Source organism: Carettochelys insculpta, chromosome 2 (genome assembly GCF_033958435.1).
Source record: "Carettochelys insculpta isolate YL-2023 chromosome 2, ASM3395843v1, whole genome shotgun sequence".
Classification (NCBI taxonomy): domain Eukaryota; kingdom Metazoa; phylum Chordata; order Testudines; family Carettochelyidae; genus Carettochelys; species Carettochelys insculpta.
In genome coordinates, this window is record NC_134138.1 from 76494429 (window position 1) to 76516993 (window position 22565).

Below are 22565 nucleotides of genomic sequence, written 5' to 3' on the forward strand. Positions count from 1 at the left end.
CAGCTGGCTAGAAGCCTTTTGGCTACACAGTTATAAAACTGGTTTGACTAGATCACCCCCCAACCCCCACCACTGTTCAAGGGCTGACCTAAAGATGGATCTATAATTATTCTGTGAGAATCCACCTTGGTGGACACTGAGATGCTGTGGCTAGGCCTAGAGCTGAATGCCACTATGATCTCAAATCACTGGTAGTTGAAGCTATGGAGAGCTGGAATCACAGGATATCACAAGATAGCAGTAGGTGGCCAGCAGGAGTGACCGGCAGCCAGCTGGTAGGAGAAGCAGCGTGCAACTGGTGGATGGCCAGTAGGAGAAGCAGTAGGCAGCTGGCAGGCGTGACCGGTATGCAGCCAGCAGGAGAGGTAGCAGGCGGCCAGCAGGAGTGACTGGTGGTCAGCCGGTGAGGCAGCTGGCAGGGGCCAGTGGAATGCTGGACCAGCACAAAGATGGCATTGCCTCAGGGTCAATGAGGAAATGCATCAGGGTGATGTGTCAGGGCTTGCACAGACTGGACAGATTTGTAAGTGAGGCATTTGAAGCAGGGTACAGAGAAAGTTTGGGTGTGTGGATTGGCTGGTTACAGTATTGGACTGGTGAGCAAGAGAGGCAAAGGACACTGCTCAATCCATTTGAGCTGGGACAGTTCCTTGAGGGTTGGTTATGAACTCTGGGTGTGGTGTTTTCCCAAGCTTGTGCCATATGACTTTTCTGCCTCTCTCATTAAAAGTTTCTTTTCTACACTCAGACTCTGTGCTTGTGAGTGAGGAAGCACTGCCTCGATGAGGCTCCCAGGGGTGTGTGAATTTCCCAGGCTACTGGGTGGGGGCTCAAGCCAGAGCTATGTGAGTTGGATGAAAAGGAACCCCTAGATGTTGAACCCGGACCTGGTTGCTGCCTACTCCTTCTTGCAGAAGGGTTACACAAGTTTATATCGGTATCAATAATATCACAAACCCTTCCACATATTCCATACAGCACCATAGTCCTCATTTCCTCTTTTTAGATCAGCACTATCTTTACCATTTTCCAGTCCCCTGGGACATGTTTTATCTCAAGGGAGATTGGTATTAGATGCCCCCTGCCTCTGTCTTGGGCGTACCTATGTTGACTGTTAGTGGCATGCAAACTGAGATCACACATCCCTGAGGAGGTTCAAGAGGTTCTCTGGGTGTAGGTGAAGAAACTCTGTAGGATCTCTCTGGACCCACTGCCGTAATTGTGTGTCACTGCATTGAATATGGGGGACGTGCTATGTATTATGAATATCAATATTGTAGAATGGCAATGAATTATGTCAGAAATGATATGTAAGATATCTGCAAAAAACATTCTAATCTGCCAAATATGATACATTTACTTATATGTTTATGTCACAGTTGTAATTTGGCTTATGGTTAGTATGCTGTGCTTCTGGGTGACATCTACAGGCCATCTGGTAATGCATTACCTAGCAGATTTGCTGGCCCATCAAGGACCATCAGCTATTCAACTGATCCACTGAGAGAAGGCAAGGGTTATACTCATCAAGGCAAGTAGGGGCATGCCTATGGGCAGAAGGTTTAAGGTTCCAGCCTACATGATGGGTAGTTTATATATGGGACAAGGAACTAAAAGCCAAATGGCAAAAATAATGTAAAAGGCAGATGCATATTCTCCATGTTGTCTTCAGTCCTGCTTCTTATCTCTGCAGTAATCTTTTTACAACTGAAATTCTGAACAAAGAACGGAATGACCTATCCAAAGTGTGGATGTGTTCCAGAGAGACCTTCAAGCCACTAACTCATAAGTCCTGCTAGGACCTGGATGGACTTTGAAGTCTTCAGAGTTATGTGACTGTTTTACTGTTTAACATCTGTTCTTGGTTTTTTTTTCTTCTTTATAATAACCCTTTTAGTTTTAGACACTAAAGCTGTGTTTACATTACAGAGTTCTGTCGACAGAAGTCACTGCCAATAGATATTTCCTGACAGAATCTCTGTCTACAGAACACGTCCACGCCTAATACAGGCTCCCCTTGTCAACACCCTCTGTTCACAGAGAGTGTTCAGACTGCCCAGTCCTGTGTCAACAGAACAGCCGACCGAAAGCCATGCAAACAGGGCAACCCAGTGAACCAGAAGCCCCCGGAGAATTTACACCATTTTTCTGCTGACAGAATCTGTCAACAGAGGTGCTGTACCTAACATGGTCAAGACAGAACTCTGCTGGGAAACTGCTGTGCTCTTTTGACAGATTCTCAGCAGAATGCATTTGTAGTGTGGACGCTCCATAGTCTTGTCGACAGAAGGCCTATTCTGTTGACAAAACTTTGTAGTGTAGACACAGCTCAAAGGATTGACTGGCAGCATGGCATTTGGGGTAAGATCCAAGTCTAAACAGACCTGGTAATGTGGCTGGCCCTCAGGGATCAGAAGAACATGGTGTACATGTGAGCAGAGTTTCTTGAAGTCACTTGTCCCTGTACTGGACCTAGGTGTTGACTGGGAGCCAGAGAACTGGAATGCAATAAAGGGGTGCTATGATGCAGTGCGGGAGAGATAGGGCTTCTCAATAATCAATGTGGGAAATCAGAAGCACAGTTTGTGACTGGTTAGAGAATCTAACTCCGAACACTGGTGGGTAACACTGAAGTATCTGTTCTTTTGTAACCTGCCCTGACAATGCATTTCCAGTGATGCCTTCCCCCAGGCATGCTTGGTCACAGCAGAATAAAAACAGACTCGGTGTTGCAGAATGGGACAGATTCAGGATCAGGGACAGCGCTGGGGGAGTTGTAGGGGCTATAGCCACCCCAAAGTTTGCCTTAGATCAGTTTAGTTACCCTTTCTAGAACAAATGTTGACAATTATGCAGAAGTACTCGACCACAGCATGGTATGATTTTGATGCTCTTACTGCTGTGCTGGTACTGGTAGTCTTCAGAGCTGGGCACACAGTCAGCACGCTCCAGAATCCCAGTTCTGAGATCAGTGCTGTTGCCAGCAGCAAAGCATAAGTCAGAGTGATTATGTTATTGGTTCTAGGAAGTGGTTGAATGATTATTATCATGCATTAGTATAAAGAAGAGGACATGGAATGTTAAATCTATTGAAAATTCTTTTGTTAATTGGTACTGTGTTTTATATATAACATGATGCTTATAAATGCAGTTAATACGGCATCTGTTGGTGTGAACATTCTGACTGTGGCAGAATGTTTGCAAAAGGAAATGTAAAGGGCCCGTTAGCCACTTATTGAGCATGGGGAAAGGATGTGGGCATGGAAAAAACAGAAGGAGGGAGCAAGCAGGGTGAGAGATATGGAAAAGAGAGGTGGGTGAAAAATAGGGATGGGGATCACAGATGCGGGCAGAGGCGCATCAGTAAGGAGAGGGATCTATATTGTGGGAATGAGAGGATTCAAAGCAGAGCGTGCATACGGGAGGGGGATCGCAGAGGGGAGAGGAGCTACTGCAGCTAGAAGGCACAAGAAGGATGCAATATCATGGGCACACTAAGAAGAATGTTGCAAGGAGTGCAGAGGCAGTGTCACTTTCTGGGCCTCACTGGGTAGACTGGAAATGTTAAAGAGAACAGAGGACAGAAGATCCTCGGGTAACACTGCACAGGTGATAGGAATAAGGGGATTTCAATGTTGTCAGGGTCCTTTTGAAAAGGACCCCCATGTAGATGAGCTGTGGGCAAGCGAACCGCGGCATAGTAATGAGGTGCTGAATAGTCATTTCAGCTGTGCATTAGTATTCTTCGATTTGGCCATTAGCATGGCCATTTTGAAGTTTTTTGTAAGTGTAGACACAGCCTGGATGTATGGGTTTGAACATGCTGGCTCTGGCAAAATTTTAGTAACGTTACAGGACTACTGGCTTCTTACTGAAACTTAGTGGAGTTTTTCAATTTGCCATCTCCCAGTACCAAAGAAAGGGGAAGGGTCAATGAGAAATGAGGACCAGCAGACTACCAACCCACAGGCCAATGCTCCAGGTCAGACCAATTGACAGGGTAGGCAGCCCAACAATGGAGTCAGGGGTTGCAAGTCCCATCCTTATTTTTTTAAACTGGTTTCCATTTAATAGATTGCATTTGCTTTGAACTAGATGCAATAATTACTGGGTCAGGAAAGTGTCTAGTGTGGAGCAAATACCTTGTTTTAATTGGCTAATGGCAAGAATGGGGGTCAAGTCCCCAGAAATCTGGGGCCTAGTCTTGTCAGGGTTACAAGGTCTCTGCCACAAGGTCAGGAAAGCATCTGGCTAAAGGGAGTGGGAGTGAGGATTCAGATGCTTTTGCGAGCCAGTACCACTGAGGTAGTGTTTAAGACAGGAAAGTTCCCCCACAGCAGCGGGACCATTCCCTGACTTACGTATTTCTTTGCATGTAGTTGTATTGAACACATACCATTTGCTTGCACATAGTTTACTAATCAAGCCAGAAAGTTCCGTATCAGTGACTTGTATCAACCAGGCTCAGGTCCATAGAACAGAAGGTGACATTGTAGACTGAGTGCAGGCTGGGTACGCTCTCCATCTTTCCCTCATCTCCCCAGGGCTTCCTGTCCATCTAGGGCCAGGATTAGTGCTGTGGTGCCGAGATGGAGAATTATTCACCATTCCTCCAATTTTTATGCCATCCTGTTTGCCCTTTCTAACTATTAGCATAACGTAAGCTTTCTTCCAGTCTTCTGAACTTCACCAGGGTTCTATTAGTGATTTTCTTTTCTTCTTTAATAAAAAAACAGGTTGCACCTCCCTTATCTGGCATGCTTGGGACCTGACAGGCCCCAAACAAAAGAATTTGCTGGGCTGGGGGAGGCCCAGGGCTTCTGCTGTGAGACAGCCCTGTGCGCCTGGGGATGCTGCGGCTCCAGCCTGTCTCCCTTGGGACATTGGCCCCAGCCCAGCCCAGCCCAGCCTCCACAGGGCTCCAGCCCTGCCCCCCAGCTGCTGCAAGGCTATCAGGGGCTCTGGCTCTGTTCCTTGGCCCCACAAGGCGGGGGCGGGGGGAGCATGCTCCTGCTCCTACCCAGCTTCTGCAGGACAGGAGGGAGCTCCGGTTTCAGCCCCATCCTGGTACTCTCTGATCCTGGAACATCTATGGTCCTGCCAGATCATGGATGTTGCCAGAGAGAGTATCAGATTTGAGAGGCGCAAACTCCATTACGTAACAGAGGACCACAAACAGATCCCTGAGGGACCCCATTAGAAACACACCTACCCAGTGATGACTCCCCATTCACAGTTACCTTTTGAGACCTAACAAATACCCAGTGTTTATTCCATTTAACATGCCGTGTTGATTTTGGATCATTCTAGCTACTAATATAAAAGTGTCTTGCACTGCTGTTGCCTAACGAGAATGTAGGTATTACACTGATAAGAACAGAAGCTACACATGATCTTAGCCCTAAAAAGGTCACCTACACTATTATTAACCAATTTGTAATCTTATAAGAAAAAGAGACCACATTTACCATTAACTAATGATTGGCACTACTTATATTACCATCCTTTAGTTCTTTATTAAACAAATGTTGAATAAACTGCTCCATTATATTGCTCAGGATTGGGATTAGATTAGCAGATTTATATCACTATGTGGGTCATCCTGTTTACCTCTTCTAATTACTAGCATGACAAAATTTCTTCCGGTATTCTGGAACTTCATTAGGGTTCCAAGACTTATTGAAAGTCAACATTACTAGCCCAGCAAGCTCCTTAACCTACTATTTTAACATTCTTGCCTGCAAGTCATCAGGACATGCTGATTTTAAAATGTCTAGCATTACTCTTATCCTCCTGAGAAAGTGGAAGAATGAAAAGTGTTATCTTATGTTTTCCCTTCCACAAATACAGAAGAAAATATTTTTGAACACTTCTGTCTTTTTTTCTGCATTATTGTGGATAATTTTACCATTTCCAACTAATAATGGTCCAACATCATGTTTAGGATCTGAAGAAGAGGGTCTGCCCCACTGAAGCTCATCACCTAATAAAAGCGCTACATGACTGCTTGTTTGTTTAATTATGTTTAGGATTATTTTTGTTCCTAATGTAGTTCAAACACTCCTTATTCTCCTTAATTCTGCTACAATTTTCTCCTTTTCTCTTTGCTTTATCAGTTTGCTATAATCTGCAGTTTTCTATGTTACTGTCAAATTTCCCTTCTTCCACTGTGCTCCAGGTCACATCACTCCCTCAGATTTGGTCTGGCCAATCCTTTGTTGTGGCAGAATGGCAGCTAATCCCATATTGGGTGACACTGTGACTGCTTGTATCGTAGCATCCGATTACAGGCACAGGTCCATAGGACAGAAAGTGACATTGCAGACTGAGTGCAGCCTGGGAACACTCTCGACCTTTCCCTCACCTCCCTAGGGTCTCCTGTCCCTCAGTGGCTAGAATTAGGGCTATGGTGTCTGAGGTGGAGAATTCATATAGGTGATGATGGGTTGCTGATCAAATGAGTTCACTTTCTTGATATGACTAAGGATAAAATCCTCAGTGATGAATACATGGACCATATTATCCCTGGTGTACAGGGTGATACTCATGGACAGCTAATCAGGACAGAGCAAGCAGAATAGAGGGATGTCCATTTCCCACCTGGGTTTAGTCACTAATAAGGCTCCAAGAGAACATGAATTAATTATTCACCTTTCATACTCATTAGGTAGCTTTGTTAGCAATGAAGTACAGCTTCTCTGTTCCATGTATTACTTCTTCATTGGTGAAACTGTGCATGTGGTTAGGTCATATGGCCTGGGGACATTAATGGCTAAGTGTCACATGAAGTCTGCTTTTCAACTGCTCCTAGAACATATGCTGCGTTTCAAACTCTTGGAGTTTTCTTTTAGGGCACAATTTTATTTTGAGAAAGTTACGCCTATGGGCTGTCAAGTATCCTGTTTAATATTTGAAAAATATAGTACAATGTTGCACTGAGCAGTGATGCAGGCAGCTGGTCTAGACCAAATTGTGCATTAATTAGATGCTTTTTTGTTTGTGGGATGGGCAGGACTGGATGATTATGCTCACTTGTTGGACATATTTCAGTCCTTAGCTAAAACTTGTGGTACCCCTAGAGCAGGAAAAAACAGAGGAACCTTCCACTACATTGACTTACCTAGAGATTGATTTAGACCAGTGGTCGGCAATTGAAATAGCAAGAAGAGACATTTTTTTTTAAACTTGGTAAAAAGCTCAGTAACTCAAGAGCTTTAATGCATGTGAATATGAGACAGTGCCTAAAAAAAGCATCAAACAATACTTTCTGAAACCCCTAATTTTAGAACAGCACACACTCAATCATTTGTAAAGTGATATATGTTTGCTGCAGGATGTTTACAAAGTTTTCCGTTTACCAATATTTTGGTGTGGTTTTTAGCTGCTGGGTTTCTTTGGAGTATCATTCAATGTTTGGAGAGTAGGCTGTCATTTTCATTTTCAAGCAGGACTGTAGACTTTCATCATTCAGTTGGCTTTTCATTTTATTATGTATTCAAATTTGAATGTATTCACTTCATGGAAATCACCCCATGTATTTCAAATTCGTATTTGAAAATGCTTGCACAATTAAATAGATCCAAAGATGAACAGGATACCAAATACATTTCTCTTCATGTTACTATAGGATCCAAAGAATTCCAGACTTCAGACATAATTTGGTCTTGTTTTTTAAGATCAAGCATTTCAGCCCATCTTTGTTGAAGTAGCGGGATAGATTTCTGTCTTTCTAGATCTTCGAGTTCAATCACCAAGCCCCTGAATTTAGAAGTCCACATGTCTTTGTCCTGTAAATCAGCCATTTCCACTTTCAGTTCTGCTAGGTACACTCCTGGAAATGTTGAAAAGTTGAATGCAGAGATACCAATTTCAAAGGGTTTCAACACAAATGACAAAATTGCCTTTTCCCTTCTAAATTCCTAGAATCTCTCCACAAAGGCTTCTTGCATTTTTAGTATCATGTTTTTTAGATTCACTATGTTTAGCTCATACTTTGTAGCCTCTTTGAATTGCTTCAGGGACAGGAAATGAATCAGCCAATCTGTGTCAATGTCGCTCGCAAAATATGTTTTTGCTCAAATGATAGCACCTCTTCTAAAAGCAAGAGAACACTATTTCCCTTTCCTAGTAGCTTTCTGTTAAGACCATTTAAATGTGAGATGATGTCCACCATGAACTGAAATGTCTCTGGCCGCATAGGATCTATCAGCTCCGCAGAGTCAGTGGTGATATTTGCTGCTGTTTTTAGAGTTCAATCCCTCACCGTCTTTGCAGATGACAGATCTCTAATTTTCTGAACAATTTCATTTTTGTTTTTGAAATCACTGTACAGTTGTTCTGATACTTTGATAAAGCACTCCTTTATATATTCATCAGCCACAAATGGATTTGCTGCAAGCTTCCTTTTCCTTTTCAAAATCAAGACTTAATTAGCAACATGATGAAAACAGATACCGTAAAGCCAGCAAGTAAAGGACACTAATACAGCCCTAGGCTTCTCTCTTGCTTGTAATGAGTTGAGTGATGTTGATGACATTGCGCAAGTTGCCCTTCTCGGCAGATAGGTGAGTTCTGAAGGACCCCAAGAGGAGTTTATTAAGTTGTTTTTGCTCAAAGGCCAAACAGAAGAATTTTTTCAGCAGCATCGACTGCCTAAAAATAAAAGAAATAAACACCAGACACATCACCTCAGTTGCAACTGATGGGGCACCAGGTACAAAAGGGGCACACCAGAGGTTTGCTTCTCTGTTGCAGAAAACATCCCACAATGTACTGCACATATTAAAGGGCGTTATCCAACGTTTTGCGATCGCATATTGTTTGCAATTTAGATATGATCGGCTCGTTGTTGGGCTTTTATATGTTCACTGTTTATTGAAAATAATCAGGTTTTTTTTTTTTTTTAAACTTTTCAATTATAATGTCAGGAGCCACAAAGTCCTTAAAGAGCCGCACACAGCTCTGGAGCCACAGATTGCAGACCCCTTAAATTTGACACAGTGGCAGGCATATCACAACTCCTGCAGGATACACTATGGACAGCTTAAGCAGTTTAACCCAACATTTCAGAGGACTACGTTAATGATGGGCTCCGTTTGAAAGCCATCCAAAACAGCATGTAATAATGCATGTTCATTTTCATCATCTGAATCAGATGCCACCAACATAAAGATGATTTTCTTTTTTGGTGGTTCAGGTTTTATAGTTTCTGCATTGGAGTGTTTAAAAATTTTAACAGCATGTTTCATATCTCTGCATAATCATATTTTGGAAGCCACTTTAATTTTTAAATTGTGGGTCAAGTGCTGTAACTACCTTTAGAATTCTCATGTTGATATTTTATTTGCATTTTGTCAGCGAAAATGTTCTTAAATTGCTAAACATATGTGCTGGCTACCACCCAAGACTGCTATAATATGAAATATATGGTAGAGTATGGATAACAGCACAGACTCGGAAGCATATAATTCTTTCCCCACCAAAGCGTTTAGTCACAAATTTAATAGATTTGTAAGCGTCACCAGCATAGAAGCATATCGTCTTGAATGGTAGGTGAAATATGCAGGGGTATCCAAACATTTAGTAGATCTGGCCTGTAAATATCCTGCAATGCCATCTACAATACCATGTCAATGCCTCTTCTCGCTTCCAGTTGGCATTGTAAATAAGAAGTGGGGAACATGATTTCTCATAAATGTAAACAGACTCGTTTGTCTTAGTGATTGGCTGAATAAGAAATAAGACTGAGTGAACTTGTAGGGTCTAAAAATAAAATTGTATGCAATTATGTAAATATACTGTACATTTGTAAGTTGCATTGCTCTACAGAACTGAAATGGGGTGAACTGATAAATACTGCTTTGTCTTTCTTACTGTGCAAATATTTGTAAGAAATAATATAAATTGAGTGCTGTACACTTAGTATTCCATAATGTAACTGAAATTAACACATTAGAAAATGTAGAAAAAGCATTCAAAATCATTTAAATTGGTACTCCAGTATGGTTTAACAATGCTATTAATCACAATGAATATTGTAAATCAAAGAAACAGAGAGGAAGCCGAGCTAGTCTATACACTATCAAAATAAAAAGCAGTCAAGTAGCACTTTAAAGACTAGCAAAATAGTTTATTAGGTGAGCTTTCGTGGGACAGACCCACTTCTTCAGACCGTAGCCAGACCAGAACAGACTCAATATTTAAGGCACAGAGAACCAAACACAGTAAGCAAGGAGGACAAATCAGAAAAAGATAATTAAGATGAGCAAATCAGAGAGTGGAGGGGTGGGGCGGGAAGGTCAAGTCACGATAGGGGCTTGTCTGCATACTTGGCTCAATCTAATTCTTGACCTTCCCCCCCACCTCTGTCCCACGAAAGCTCACCTAATAAACTATTTTGCTAGTCTTTAAAGTGCTACTTGACTGCTTTTTGTTTTGATTGTAAATCAAGTTACTTTGTTTTGAGTTAATTGCTTGAGATGCTATTTGTCAACAGCCCTAATTTTTATTTCTGATTTTATAAGCAAGCAGTTTTTAAATGAGGTATAACTTAGAGTATGCAAAACAAATAAGACTCCTGAAAGGGGTACAGTGGTTTAAAAAGAATAAGACACACTGGTTTAATGAATAGTAAATTTAATATTAATACAGCATTACAAACTCTTCCCATAGCTGTTGGTAGGTATCCCTTACCTCTAATCTGTTATTTCCTTTTTCACAGCTATGCCAGTATAAATACCATTAACCATTAACTAATACAAAAGGTGTTACAAGTTGTTTGTAAACTTTTTCAGACAGGATCTTTAAAAAATGTCTAATGAGATGCTTCCATGCTAACCAGTCATAAGCCACCACACCCTTAGCAAGATTATGAAGTGATCCAAGAATAAACCAGATCAACCTGTTTTGCTGTTACAAAACAAAAAAGCAGTCATGTAGTACTTTTAAGACTAACAAAATAATTTATTAGGTGATGAGCTTTCATGGGACAGACCCAATTCTTCAGATCGGGAAATACTGCTGAAAGTGAACTGACACAACAAATATATAACCAAGATAGGAGATAAAAATGAAAACTGACAAATCAGCAAAATAGGACAGAAGGAGGAACAGAGGGCTAAGGATTGGGAGGAGGGGGAAGAAAACTACTTACTGCAAGTGTCTATTTAGTTAAGTGGTTTGACTGAGATCACTATCGATATCAAAGATGGGGAAGTGGTCTTTGCAATGTGTTAGGTAATTGCTATCTCTGTTAAGACCAAGATGCAAAGTGTCAAATTTGAGAGTACTGGAATTTATTAATCAAAAACTTTTTTGGGGGGGAAGCGGACACATGTAATATTACTTCCCTTTATAATTTGTTTTATTTAGGTCGGTAATCTTGACCCCATTATTGCTAATAGTCATGTCAAGGGTGAAGTTTTTCCATTAGTTACACGTAAGATGTGCTGTAACTCACCTAATGTGGTATTCTATCAATAGCCAATGTAATACTGTCATAGCGTGGCTAGAACTGACTAATGGGGTGTGCCTACACTGGGAACTAACTTCAAAGTTAGGCACTACTTCGAAGTAGCCACCAGAGTCTACACACATTTTTCCCTTACTTCAAAGTAGGGAGCTCAACTTCAAAGTCCTTACTCCATTCCCATGAATGGGGTAGTGCCCTACTTCAAAGTTTAACATTGAAGTAGGGTGTGTGTAGACTCTTGACTTCAAAGTTGCTTACTTCACAGTTGTACTTCAAAGTAAGCAACTTCTAAGTTATTTTTGTAGTGTAGACACAGCCAGCATGTTTAAAAATTAGTTTATGAATCTAATCCCAAATCCAGAAGCTATTCGTACAGACTCTTGTCTACGTGGTGATATGTACACCTGGAATGGCTGCTGCATAGCAGGAGGCAATATAAGCACTAATATCTCTGCTTTCCAGAACCCATCACTGCTTCCTGAAATGGCTTCTACCAGCAGCTATTCAATACAGGCAACCACTTCAACTTTCTCTTTATTCCCTGCCTAGAAATAGCTTGAATATGAAAAGGAAGGATGTTTTCAGCCAAGGAGTAGCCAGTCATGAAACCTTTAAAGTACATCCAACCACGTTGACCTTTAATTCAGGCACAGTCTAGTCTATGAGAGATAGTACAAAACCCATATACAATAACAAGATTGATAAGGTGGAGAATAACTACAGATCCAGGAGGGAAAAAAAAAGACTAGTGGACTAGTTACTATACTGATATTGTACTGAACTGGGTTATTTCAGAATAGTGTAGTTTTTTACAAAACAAAAGAAAAGGTGAAACAAAGGGAGAACAGTGTCAGGGCACAGAATTGGGTAGGGACAAAGATAAGGGAAATGTGGAATGGTGAGAATTTGACACAGCAAGATAGGCTCTTGTTGGAATGTGAGGGCAGGTCTAAAGCTGTATGTCCTCCTGGAACTAGGAAGGAAACTCCCAGCTTGTGTAGTCATACAGATGCATCAGTGAGCAAGAGGATTAAAAAACAGTAGTGCAGCAGGGAAAGGAGAGCCAGTGCTGAGTGTCAGGGTGGGCTAGCTGTCCTCTCCCCAGTGCGTTCAGGCAGGTTACTTGCTACAGGTAGCCAACAAGGCCACTAGCAGCTGTCGCTGCCAGCCTGGAACCCCTATTCCTTATGTCTACACAAGCTAGACATCAGACACCCAGTTCCAACTGTAGCAAGGCCACTCAGTTCCAGTGTGGCAGAGGCCAGCAGAAAAGAGTGCCACATGAGACAAAGACCACTGAATGGGCATAAGTGGTAGCAGTAGCTGGGCCCTCCCCTCAGTCTCTTCTCTCTCCCGGTTCCTCACTCGCATCCCCGCTGCCATAGACCTCGCTGCTCTCACCACAGCCCCACCCCCGCCCAGGGTCACGCAAGTTATCGGGCCCACTACAACCTGGTAACACGCCTCCCCGCCACGCCAGACTTCGAGCCTGGGCTGCCCTCCACCGGTGAGGTGTCCCCTGCCCCGGGCTGCCAGCTGGCCCTCGCGGGAGTCCTGCGCTTCCACGCCAAGTCCCGCGTTTACGCAAAAGTGCTGCGTGGGAGACCCGGGCAGCCACGCGGCTGGGGCTGCAGGTGGGGCTCCGCGTCCCGGCCGCCTCTCAGGCGCGGGGCTCCCCGGCCCCCTCCCACCAGGCCGCAGCCTCCCAGCCGTGTGGGTGCGCGCCCCGCAAACCCTCCCCCAACAACTCCAACCCTCCCCCTACCCTGGGGCTCGGGCGCACACCCCGCATCTTCCTCCGGGCACCAGCCCCGCTCACGCTCACACGCCCGGCTGCCCCGCGCTCCCGCCGCTTCAACGCTCTTCCGCGGCCCCCTCCGCCCACGCCCTCCCGCCAAGCCTCCTCCCTCCCATTCGCCCCCGGGCGGCGCTCAGTCCCGCGCCCGCCTTCTCTCGCTGGTTCCCCTCCCGGCTTCCCTTCACCCAGCATGCCCTGCGCCGGAAGAGAGTGACGACAATAACAAACAGCGGCAGCGGCTGCGCTAGGAGGGCAGCGGCGGGGCTCGAGCGGCGCCCGGACTGTCCCAGCAGCCCCGCCTGTTTCCACTCGGGTCCGACGTCTTTTCCCCCTCCCCCCCCCCCAGCGAAGCAGCGGGGCGCGGCCGCAGCGCGCCGCAGCGAGGAGCCGCTGCCGCCCGCCACCGCAGGATGGTGCGCGGGGTCGCCTCGCCGCCGAGGGTGAGTGTCATCCGGGCAAGGGACCGCGCAGCCCCCTGCTGAGTGCTGGTGGGGGAGGGAGCTAGTGGGGGAGGCTGGCGCCGCCCCTGCCCCAGGGCGGGGGCTCCTCTTGGCAGGATGGTGGGGCGCGGGGCGGGTGGCTGCTCGGGCCCGTCTCCCGCAGCGCGCCCGACTGGCAGCCACTGGGCGCGACGGAGCAGGAGCGAGTGGGGAGGAGGTGGGAGCTGGGGTCCCGGTGAAAATGAGCTGCCCTCGGTGCGAGCCGGCGAGGGCCAGGGTCTTCTGGCTGCTTGACAGAGGATGTTTGTAAACAGCTGGAGGGAGCGGGGTTGTCAGGGCAGCGGGAGTGGCGGGGCGGTGTGCTCCCGCCACTAGCGGGACGGGGATTCGCCCTGAAGTTACTACAGGGAATGACTCAGCCTGTCCACGCTTCTGTGCTCGCCTTTGAAAACAGTCAAACCCTGTAAGAAGCGTTAGGGCTCCTTAGCAAGGGTGCTAGTGTGACTTTGTCTCCAGCTTCTGCTTTTCTCCTAGGTTGTAGGAATCCTATGTTGTCTACTGCTCTTTCACCTGGCGACTCTCGTCATTACTTCTTAAGAATACTTTCAAAGCATGAAGTACTTTTCATTTTATTTCTGTCTTGTTCAGGGTTCATCTGCCTGTTTTCTTGTGATTGTTTGTTTGTGTAAATGATTGGGAACAGATTTCGCAGGGTAATGTATTTTGATATTAAGTAGTTGAGCACTTTTAAAATTAAAAGGAATAATGCATCAGATTTTCCCAAAATATCTTAGTCTTATATTTTGTAACACATTTCCACATTGGACTGCTCCATAGCATTCTACTGTGAATTTCTGGCTGAAATGTAGGATACATCCATTGCTGTTTGTTAGAAAAGGCCCTAATCCTGTGAACATTCGTAAATTTTAGTGTGCATGTTAGTAGTGTGCTCATGTTAGTGAAAATTAAGCACATGTTTAAGTAATTGTATTATTAGAACCAACTAGACAGATTACTCAGTCAGTCTCTTTCTCTTCACCATAATGCTGTTCATCCATCTGTTATATTTTCACATCCTGAAGTCTGACCTGAAAGCACCTTCTTTCCTGATCTCTGCAGTTATCAAATCAAATACATTATAGATCTCACCCTTTCATATTAAAACTTAAACCTTTTGGTTAAGTAACTTTTACCTAACAGTTGAGAACTTTTGAGACACCTTAAGTGGGAGAGTTGACTGAAAATGCTTATGTGGGAACCATATGAAGTGAATGCAGTTACAACTGAGATAATTGATATATAGTAAGACTTAAAAAGTCTTCATGCCTGTGACAGGTTATGAAGCTTTCCTTGAGGAATGTGTGTGCCTAACTTTGCTATTTATGCAGAATGTAAGCATTCTTTTAAAACTCTTCTGAGAATTATTTTTTTGTTAATCTTCCAAATATGAATTGATGGCAAACTGGATGCAGTGTGACATTCGTTAGTCTGTAGACAAACTGGGCCTGTACGCCTCCTACTTTTCATGTGACTGCTTGGGAGAAGTGGAGGAAAACCCAGAACTGAAGTTTTTAATAAAGGAGGAGGAAGACGTAGGTAGCTGAGAAGAGCAGAGTAACAGAGACACTTTCCTACTGCTGCTAATGCATACACACAGAGCAGCCAGGAAACTTTAAGAGAAGCAAGGGAGAGTAAAGAGGTTGGAGGGAGGATAAAAATCCATTTCTTTCTTTCATTAGATAGTAGCAGGTGGGCAAACATCACATCTATCTAACAGCTACCATCCAGAAGCTGATATGAAAAAAGGATTGAACCCTGGTAGAAATGCCCCTGACTTTTTCTTTCCCAGCAGTACAGACGTGGTAAGTGGGTTACTGCTCATCACTTTATTACTCTAGATTTTCCTGGTTCAGCTGACCTGCATGCACTGCAGAGAAAGCAATCTGAAGATCAGTTAGGACCATTTATAAAATACAGCTCCTTTTTTCCCCATCTCACAGTGAATATTTTGCCTTTCTGTGTACTCCTTCTAGACTGGAGTGGCAATATGAAAATGACAGTCTATCAGGCTTAATCTTTGGTGGGCTCACACTACTGTATTTTCCTGGGTCTCTGCAGTATTGGGCAATCACAGTTTTTGTTGGCTGCGCATTGTCATTCACAGCTGGTGGGGGAAGAGGGAAGTGGTGCCCTGCTTCCTGCCACTCCCATTGGCTGCGAACGGAGGCACACATAAATATAGAGTTGGGGGCTGCCAGCGACTAACCCTGGTGGACCAAATCTAGCCTGCGATCCAGTATTTGTCCATCCATTTTAGACTGGAAGGTTACAGTTACACTACAGCGCTCTGACAGAAGTCACTGTCAGAACATATTTCCCAATAAAACTTCTGTCAACAGAGCGCAGCCACACACTAAAGCCAATCAGGAGCTGACTATGCTCCATCGACAGAGGACCTGGACTGCCCGGCTGCTATCTTGACGAAACAGGCACACAGAAGCATGGTGATAAGGCTGCCCATTGTTCTGAATGTCCTGTCTGTTGAGAGAAGCCTCCCTTCCCCCCACCCCCCCCAGTGTCTACACAGCTTTTTTGTTGATGTTATTTGTCGACAACAGTGTTATGCCTGAGAGGCAGTGCAGAGTTTTGTCGACAAATTGTTGACAAAATGCATTTTGCATGTGGACATTCCACCAGTTTTGTCAACAAAACCAGGTAATTTAGACAAAGCTTTCCAGGAAATAGACTACGCTTGATAAACATAGTGTCTGCTCTTAATAAATAGCAATGAATAGAAGTTTTAGAGCATAAATCTTTCAGTGTTTGAGAACTGTTCTGGAGGGGCTGCATCTAAAAATGACGCTATTCTCCATGTCCATTTAGATTGTCTACAGCAGTTATTAAATGGATAAATTGAAATGTACACAGAAGTTAAATGAGTGGGTAGCTAGCGTATGCTCACGTAAGTCTCCAACAGTATTCATATACTCTTGGTTCCAACCAAATGGTATTCAGAGCTGTGATCTTGAGGTAAATCTACTAATAAAATTCAGCTGGTCAAATGAATTTGAAAATCGACAGGTTAAACTCAGTCTTCTTGGAAACGTGTACACTTTTGTCATACTATTTTGGCTTTTGTTTTAGATGCTAGGATGAGGCATTTTTCAATGTTATATATATTTAAAACTTTTTTGGTACATATTAGCCACGTTTTTTTTCTGCCACCCTAGGAATAAACTGGAATTGGAAACAGATACTATGTATTAGTGAAATAATACTGTTGGGTGGAAAGGAGATTCTTTTCAGAGTTGTTAAATATGGTTCTTATTTGATTAATTGGTTAATTGAAATATTGTCCATTATTGTGGAAAAATCAGTGTAAAAATATTTTTGCCCCGGTGAAGCTAGTAAGGTAAAATATGTGATGTTTTGAGCATGTTTGTGCAAGTCCTCACTGTTGTCAAAGGCTTGTCATGTATTTGGTGATGGTAATTATATATGCTAGAAAAGAACATGCACTAATGAAACAGGAAGGGATTGAGACCTTTAGAACGAGGACAATGCATAGTTTTTAATCCAGTCACCCAATTAGGCATAAATAGAAGGTAGTTGGCATTTAGAACATTATTTATAAATGTATCTGTAGAGCTCAAAAAGTTTACCATCCTTATATCAGAGATGAAGAAGGAAGTTTTGCCATGGGGGGTTAAGTAATTTTTTCAAGAAAATATAGGATGCTAGAATTAGGATGCTTTCTCTATTACATTTTGAAGTACCTTACAGTAGGCCCCTGACTTATTTGTAGGTTGCATTCCTGGGCAACCACGCATTAGTCAAATTTTGCGTAAGTTGGGGCTTGGTGAGGAAGGGGCCCTGCTACCTTTGCATCCCCTGGTCCTGGCTGCATCTGGCTCCCTGCTTCTGTGAGTGGTGGGGAGCTCAGAGCCAGGTGCAGCAGTGCTGGACAGTTTCCTAGCTCCTGGGAGTGGCAGGGAGCTGGGAACCAGGCGGCAGCCTGGATCACTTTGGCTTGCAGGAGCTGGGAAACTGACCAGCACTGCTGTACCTGATTCCCATCTCCCCTCCACTCACTGGAGCCAGGAAACTGACCAGCACCAGTCAGTTTCCCAGCTCCAGCAGGCAGAGGGAAGGCAGGAGCCGGGCTGCCGCCTGGTTCCCAGCTCCCCACAGCTCACAATTTCAACTTGTGTTACTGTGAGAAATCTGTAAATCAAAATCATGTATGTTGGGGGGCAGGGTCTACTGTACACATGTACAGCTCATGTAGATGGGTAGCGTGCTTGTTAACTCATGGTTAGCACACCGAGAGTATATTGTATTATTTTGAGCCTGTGATCTGGATCGACTATCTGTTGAATTAGGTGTAGAATGTGACCCAATACCAGAAACTTAACAAAGTTCTAAATGTCTGTATGAGACCTACTTTTTGGGCTGGAGCTCTTTGGTATTTCAAAAGGAAAGAAAAAAAAGTGTGTTCTTGGAAAAGGTTTTCTGAGGACTAGATGTATTTAAAATATATTAGGGGTGCACCTCGTTACACACGATAGTAAACAAGATTGTATAGGGATGGAAGATTTAATATTAGGAGTAAAAACACAGTTTTAAAACTGTTTCTTACTTTGAATTATTATAATAGTTAAACATGTAAGGAAAGGGGATGAATTATATAATGGGAATTATTACTACTTTTCCATGTAATGGTGGAAACTAACAGAAAGGTGAAGTATATACCCTGTTTGCCTAATTGGAAATTCTCACATCTGTAGTTATTAACATGCAGGAGCTTGGACTAGGTGATCATGAGTGGGAGTTTTAGGGCAAGCACTAAGTCTGCTTCAAAGAGAACTTCCTTTTTGCTTGAATATTATCAGGATGTTTCTCCAGGACAAAGGCCTTGGTCTGCAGTTTTTTCGGTCTGGCGGTAGGCGGTGATAGGCCGATACAGATACAATGTAAGTAATACCCGGTAATTGGGAGAGCAACTGGAAAGCAACACAGGGATTGTATCTTCCCCTTTGATTTAAAAGGGTCTATGCCTAGCCTTTTGTTCAAGGTGGTAATATAGGATTCTGGCAGGATTTCCTGCTCCTATTATATGATCTGTAAAATCTCATTAAGTTCTTTTTATTTATATATTTTTTAAAAACTTGTATTTATCACAGGAGATGTGGGGAATGGGTCCTGCTGCTAGCAGAAGTGGCAGGAAACACTGGGAATGAGTGACAAAGCAAACCCACTGCACCAGCAACTCCAGTCCTAGTGGGCTGGTCTTGCATCTTCTCCAGGCATTGCAACCTGACAGGTGGTGTTGCAGTGCCACTGACTCAGATTAAACGTGTCTACCCATCCTATCATGATAGAGGGTCAGAGAGCCAAATTTGAATGAGTGGCACTACAACACTATACACCAGACTGCAACATCTGCCATGGGGATAGGAGTTGCCCTGTGGTATAAGTTTGTTTTATCTTGTTTTTATAGTTAAATTGAGGTTCATGTATTTTAATAATGCAACATTCTGATGATCAGGGTAGCTGTCTTTTAGGGGTGTCCCGGAAGTTGCCTTTCTCTTGGGCACAGTAATTGCTGATGTCCTCCATGTATTTGTCAATTGCTGCAGTGTATTCTGCAGAAGACTTTATCTGAAATGTAGGGGGAAATTGCTGCAAAATGCCATAGCTTGGTTGTTGGTGGAATATTCCACCATAGGCATGGGGTCTTTACTTATCAGTGATCCTCACTGACTCTGTATGCTTGTAGAATGCAAGGTTTCTGGCATTACCTATAGAGCTCTTAAAGGCCTGAGACCTTCTTACATAGGGAGAGAGAAGGTCTCCCAGATATTTCTGCATTCGGGATAAGCAAAGGTGCATGAGCTGGAGCTCTGGTGTAAAATAAAGACAAGGTGAGGGAGGGAGAGAAGTGTGTTGTTTTGTAGAGTGTTTTCTGAGGGCCTTTTGATTTTTTGGAACTAGGTTTTTCACTCATATAAAAAGTGATCGTGTGGGGGTATCTCATCCAGTGTAGGATGACTTGTGTCAGAGAGGTAGCAGTGTTATTGTGTATCTTCAAAAACAAGTCCTGTGGCACCTTATAGACTAACAAAAATTTTGGAGCATAAGCTCATGCATCTAACAAAGCTGGTCTTTGCCCATGAAAGCTTATGCTCCAAATTTCTGTTAATGCGGGATGAGTTCACCCCATACATAATTCTGCCAGACTGTTCTTGGTCTCAGGACTGTAAGGCCCAGCAACCTGAATCAATAGAATCAACCTGGCTCTGAGCCATAAGGCCTAGGGGCCCATCAGGGAAGTGGGCCACAACGTAGGGGTGGGTGGTGACTATGGTAGAGTGACCCAGAGCCTCCCTGCTAGGGCCCTAGCAGTGGCACTGTTCCACCATAGAACTAGCAGCCAGCCTCTCACAGGACTATAGTCATGTCCTCCCTGCGTGCTGCTCCCCCCCTTGTTCTGGGTGTGCTTCCTACAATGTCCCTGGGAGTTGACCCCAACTATGCCTCTGATCATCTCAGCTAGTGTGGTTTCTACTGTCTCTGGTCACTCTTGGGCATCCATATGTACTCAGGTGATTGTGTGGGTCTCAATGCCTCTGGTTTCTGCAGTTGGGGATTGCAGCTGTTTCTCAGCTGGAACCAGCAAGAAGCATCCTTCTTCTTCAGCACTGAGTCCCATCCGACATGGGCTGCCCCTTTTTATACTAGTGCTGCACCTTGAACATGTCTACTGGAGACATGAGGGCGAGGCTTGCTCAGCCCACAGCAAGGAATTAACACTTCACCATCAAGTGTGATGCGAGTTTATCCCATCACATGAAGTAATGCACATGCAGCGATTTCTTTTTAGGGATTTCTGTAAAGCCATATCTCTTAGTTTAAAGAAGGGTGCAGGGAGACGTTATAATGATAGCTGATGGCTGACAAAGAAAATTGTTTCATTCTTTTAACTGCTCCTGACTTTTTTGTTGGCATGGTCAGATGAAAGTTGTGGTATTAGGAGGAGGTAATTTTAGTAATTGTGTTTTTTAAAGGCTTTTATGATACAGCTAAAATACAAAGTCAGCTCAAACTAACAGTGTTGTATTCAGATAACTCTTATCTCCACAAGGATGTGAGGCAGTTAGTCTAGGGTTCAGCGTGTAAAATTGTGCCTCACTTCCCTTTTCAATTGTGTTCTACCATTCGTTTTATAAAACTAACACTTTATATATGTAATTAGTTTGTTCAGGTTATCCAGTGCTTGTGTAAGGTTTCATGTTGTTTCATGCACTGGAACGTGTTGCCTAGAGAAGTGGTGGATTCTTCATTCCTAGAGATTTTTATGTCCTGGTTTGACAAGGTCCAGGCTGGGATGACTTAGTGAGGGTTGATCCTGCTTGAAGCAAGGGGCTGGACTAGATGACCTCCTGAGGTCCCCTCCAGCCCTGTGATTCTATGATTTTATTGTCATGTGTGTATGTATTCTATTGGAGTTTTCATCCATATGGGATTACTTACTTTATGTATGGTTTGTAAAGCATATGTCACCTGTTAGTGGCCCTATGGCAGGAGGTGGTTGAAGAGGAAATTTCTCCATGTTATTCTTTCTGAACATAGTGTTACTTCTTTCCTAACTCTTGATATATTTGTTTAATTAGCTGAATGGAAACTTGTTGATTTTAGTACAAATTAATGAGGACCATAAAATTAGCTTCTGTCTACATATTGGGTAAATGTCAATCTCTTGTGGTGGAGGGTTGGGATTAGGAGCAGGAAATGTGGTGTGTTAATAATGTGCTCACCTTCATTTTCTTTCCCCCCGTGAACCTGCATTTTAAGCAACTATTTCATCTTCCTTCCTGTCTTACTGGGAGCAAAACCGCTCTCAGTTTGGTGGTGTGAAACTGAGTAGAATTTGTTGTCATCTTTGTAAATTCATTCTACAGTCAAAACATTTCTGGTTAACTGTGTAACTACATGGTTTCTACTACTGTCTCTGCTCTGGTACAGTGTGCGTCCTATGAAACTTGTTGATCATGCCATGGATAAATACTTGAGAAGCATTTAAACAATTCCCTCCTCTCTTTTTTGTAATGGCACGTATAATAAAACCCCCATTTATGCAATTTCGACTTGTGTGTTACTTGGATTAACGTGAATCAAACTCATGAGTGACAGGGAGCTGGGAACCAGGCAGCAGCTTGGCTCCCGACTCCCGTCTACTTGCAGGAGCTGGAAAACTGACCAGCACTGCTGCGCTGGTGAGGAGCAGGGAGCCAGGTTGCTGTCTGGTTCATGCCTTCCCCCCGCCCCCACAAGTCCCAGGAGCTGAGAGCCAGGCTGCCAGCTGGTTTGCAGCTCCCTGGCAGTCCCAGGAGCTGGGAAACTGATCAGCGCATTAGCACTGGTCAATTTCAAGGCTCCCCCCGACTTGTGGAAAATTCAATTTACATATGGTTACACAGGAATACAACCTGCGTGTAAGGGGGAGTTTGCTGTGTTTGGTATTACATGTCTTGCTGTTGCAGTGTATGTTTTTAAAATAGATTTTTAGTTGCCTAAACCTTGTATAGGTCTTTGAACACATAATATGCGTGATTGCTAACCGATATCAGTCCTGAGATACTCTCCAAGCATATCCAAAGTATCTTCATAAAAACAGTGACACAGTAGAATTAAATTCCTCACTCTTACATGGGAGGGCACTATGTCCAAGTGTACTAAGCCCAGGTTTCTCCCATTAATGTAAATCTCCCATTACACTGGCTCAAGTCTCTGTTGCTTCAGATGGCTTAGTTCAAGTAATTGACCAATTACCCCCTTATGGAGTGTTCTGCAAGTG

General features: G+C 43.7%; 1 protein-coding gene across 2 annotated transcripts in view; it reads left to right on the top strand.

Annotated features, from left to right (window-relative positions):
• The first annotated feature begins 13503 nt into the window (after positions 1-13503).
• RB1CC1 (RB1 inducible coiled-coil 1) overlaps positions 13504-22565 on the top strand; it is a 144106-nt gene continuing 135044 nt past the window's right edge. For both annotated transcript variants that reach the window (XM_074987180.1, XM_074987181.1), the window contains exon 1: positions 13504-13708. The gene's annotated coding sequence lies outside the window, so the exon portion shown is untranslated. The remainder of the gene's footprint in view (positions 13709-22565) is intronic.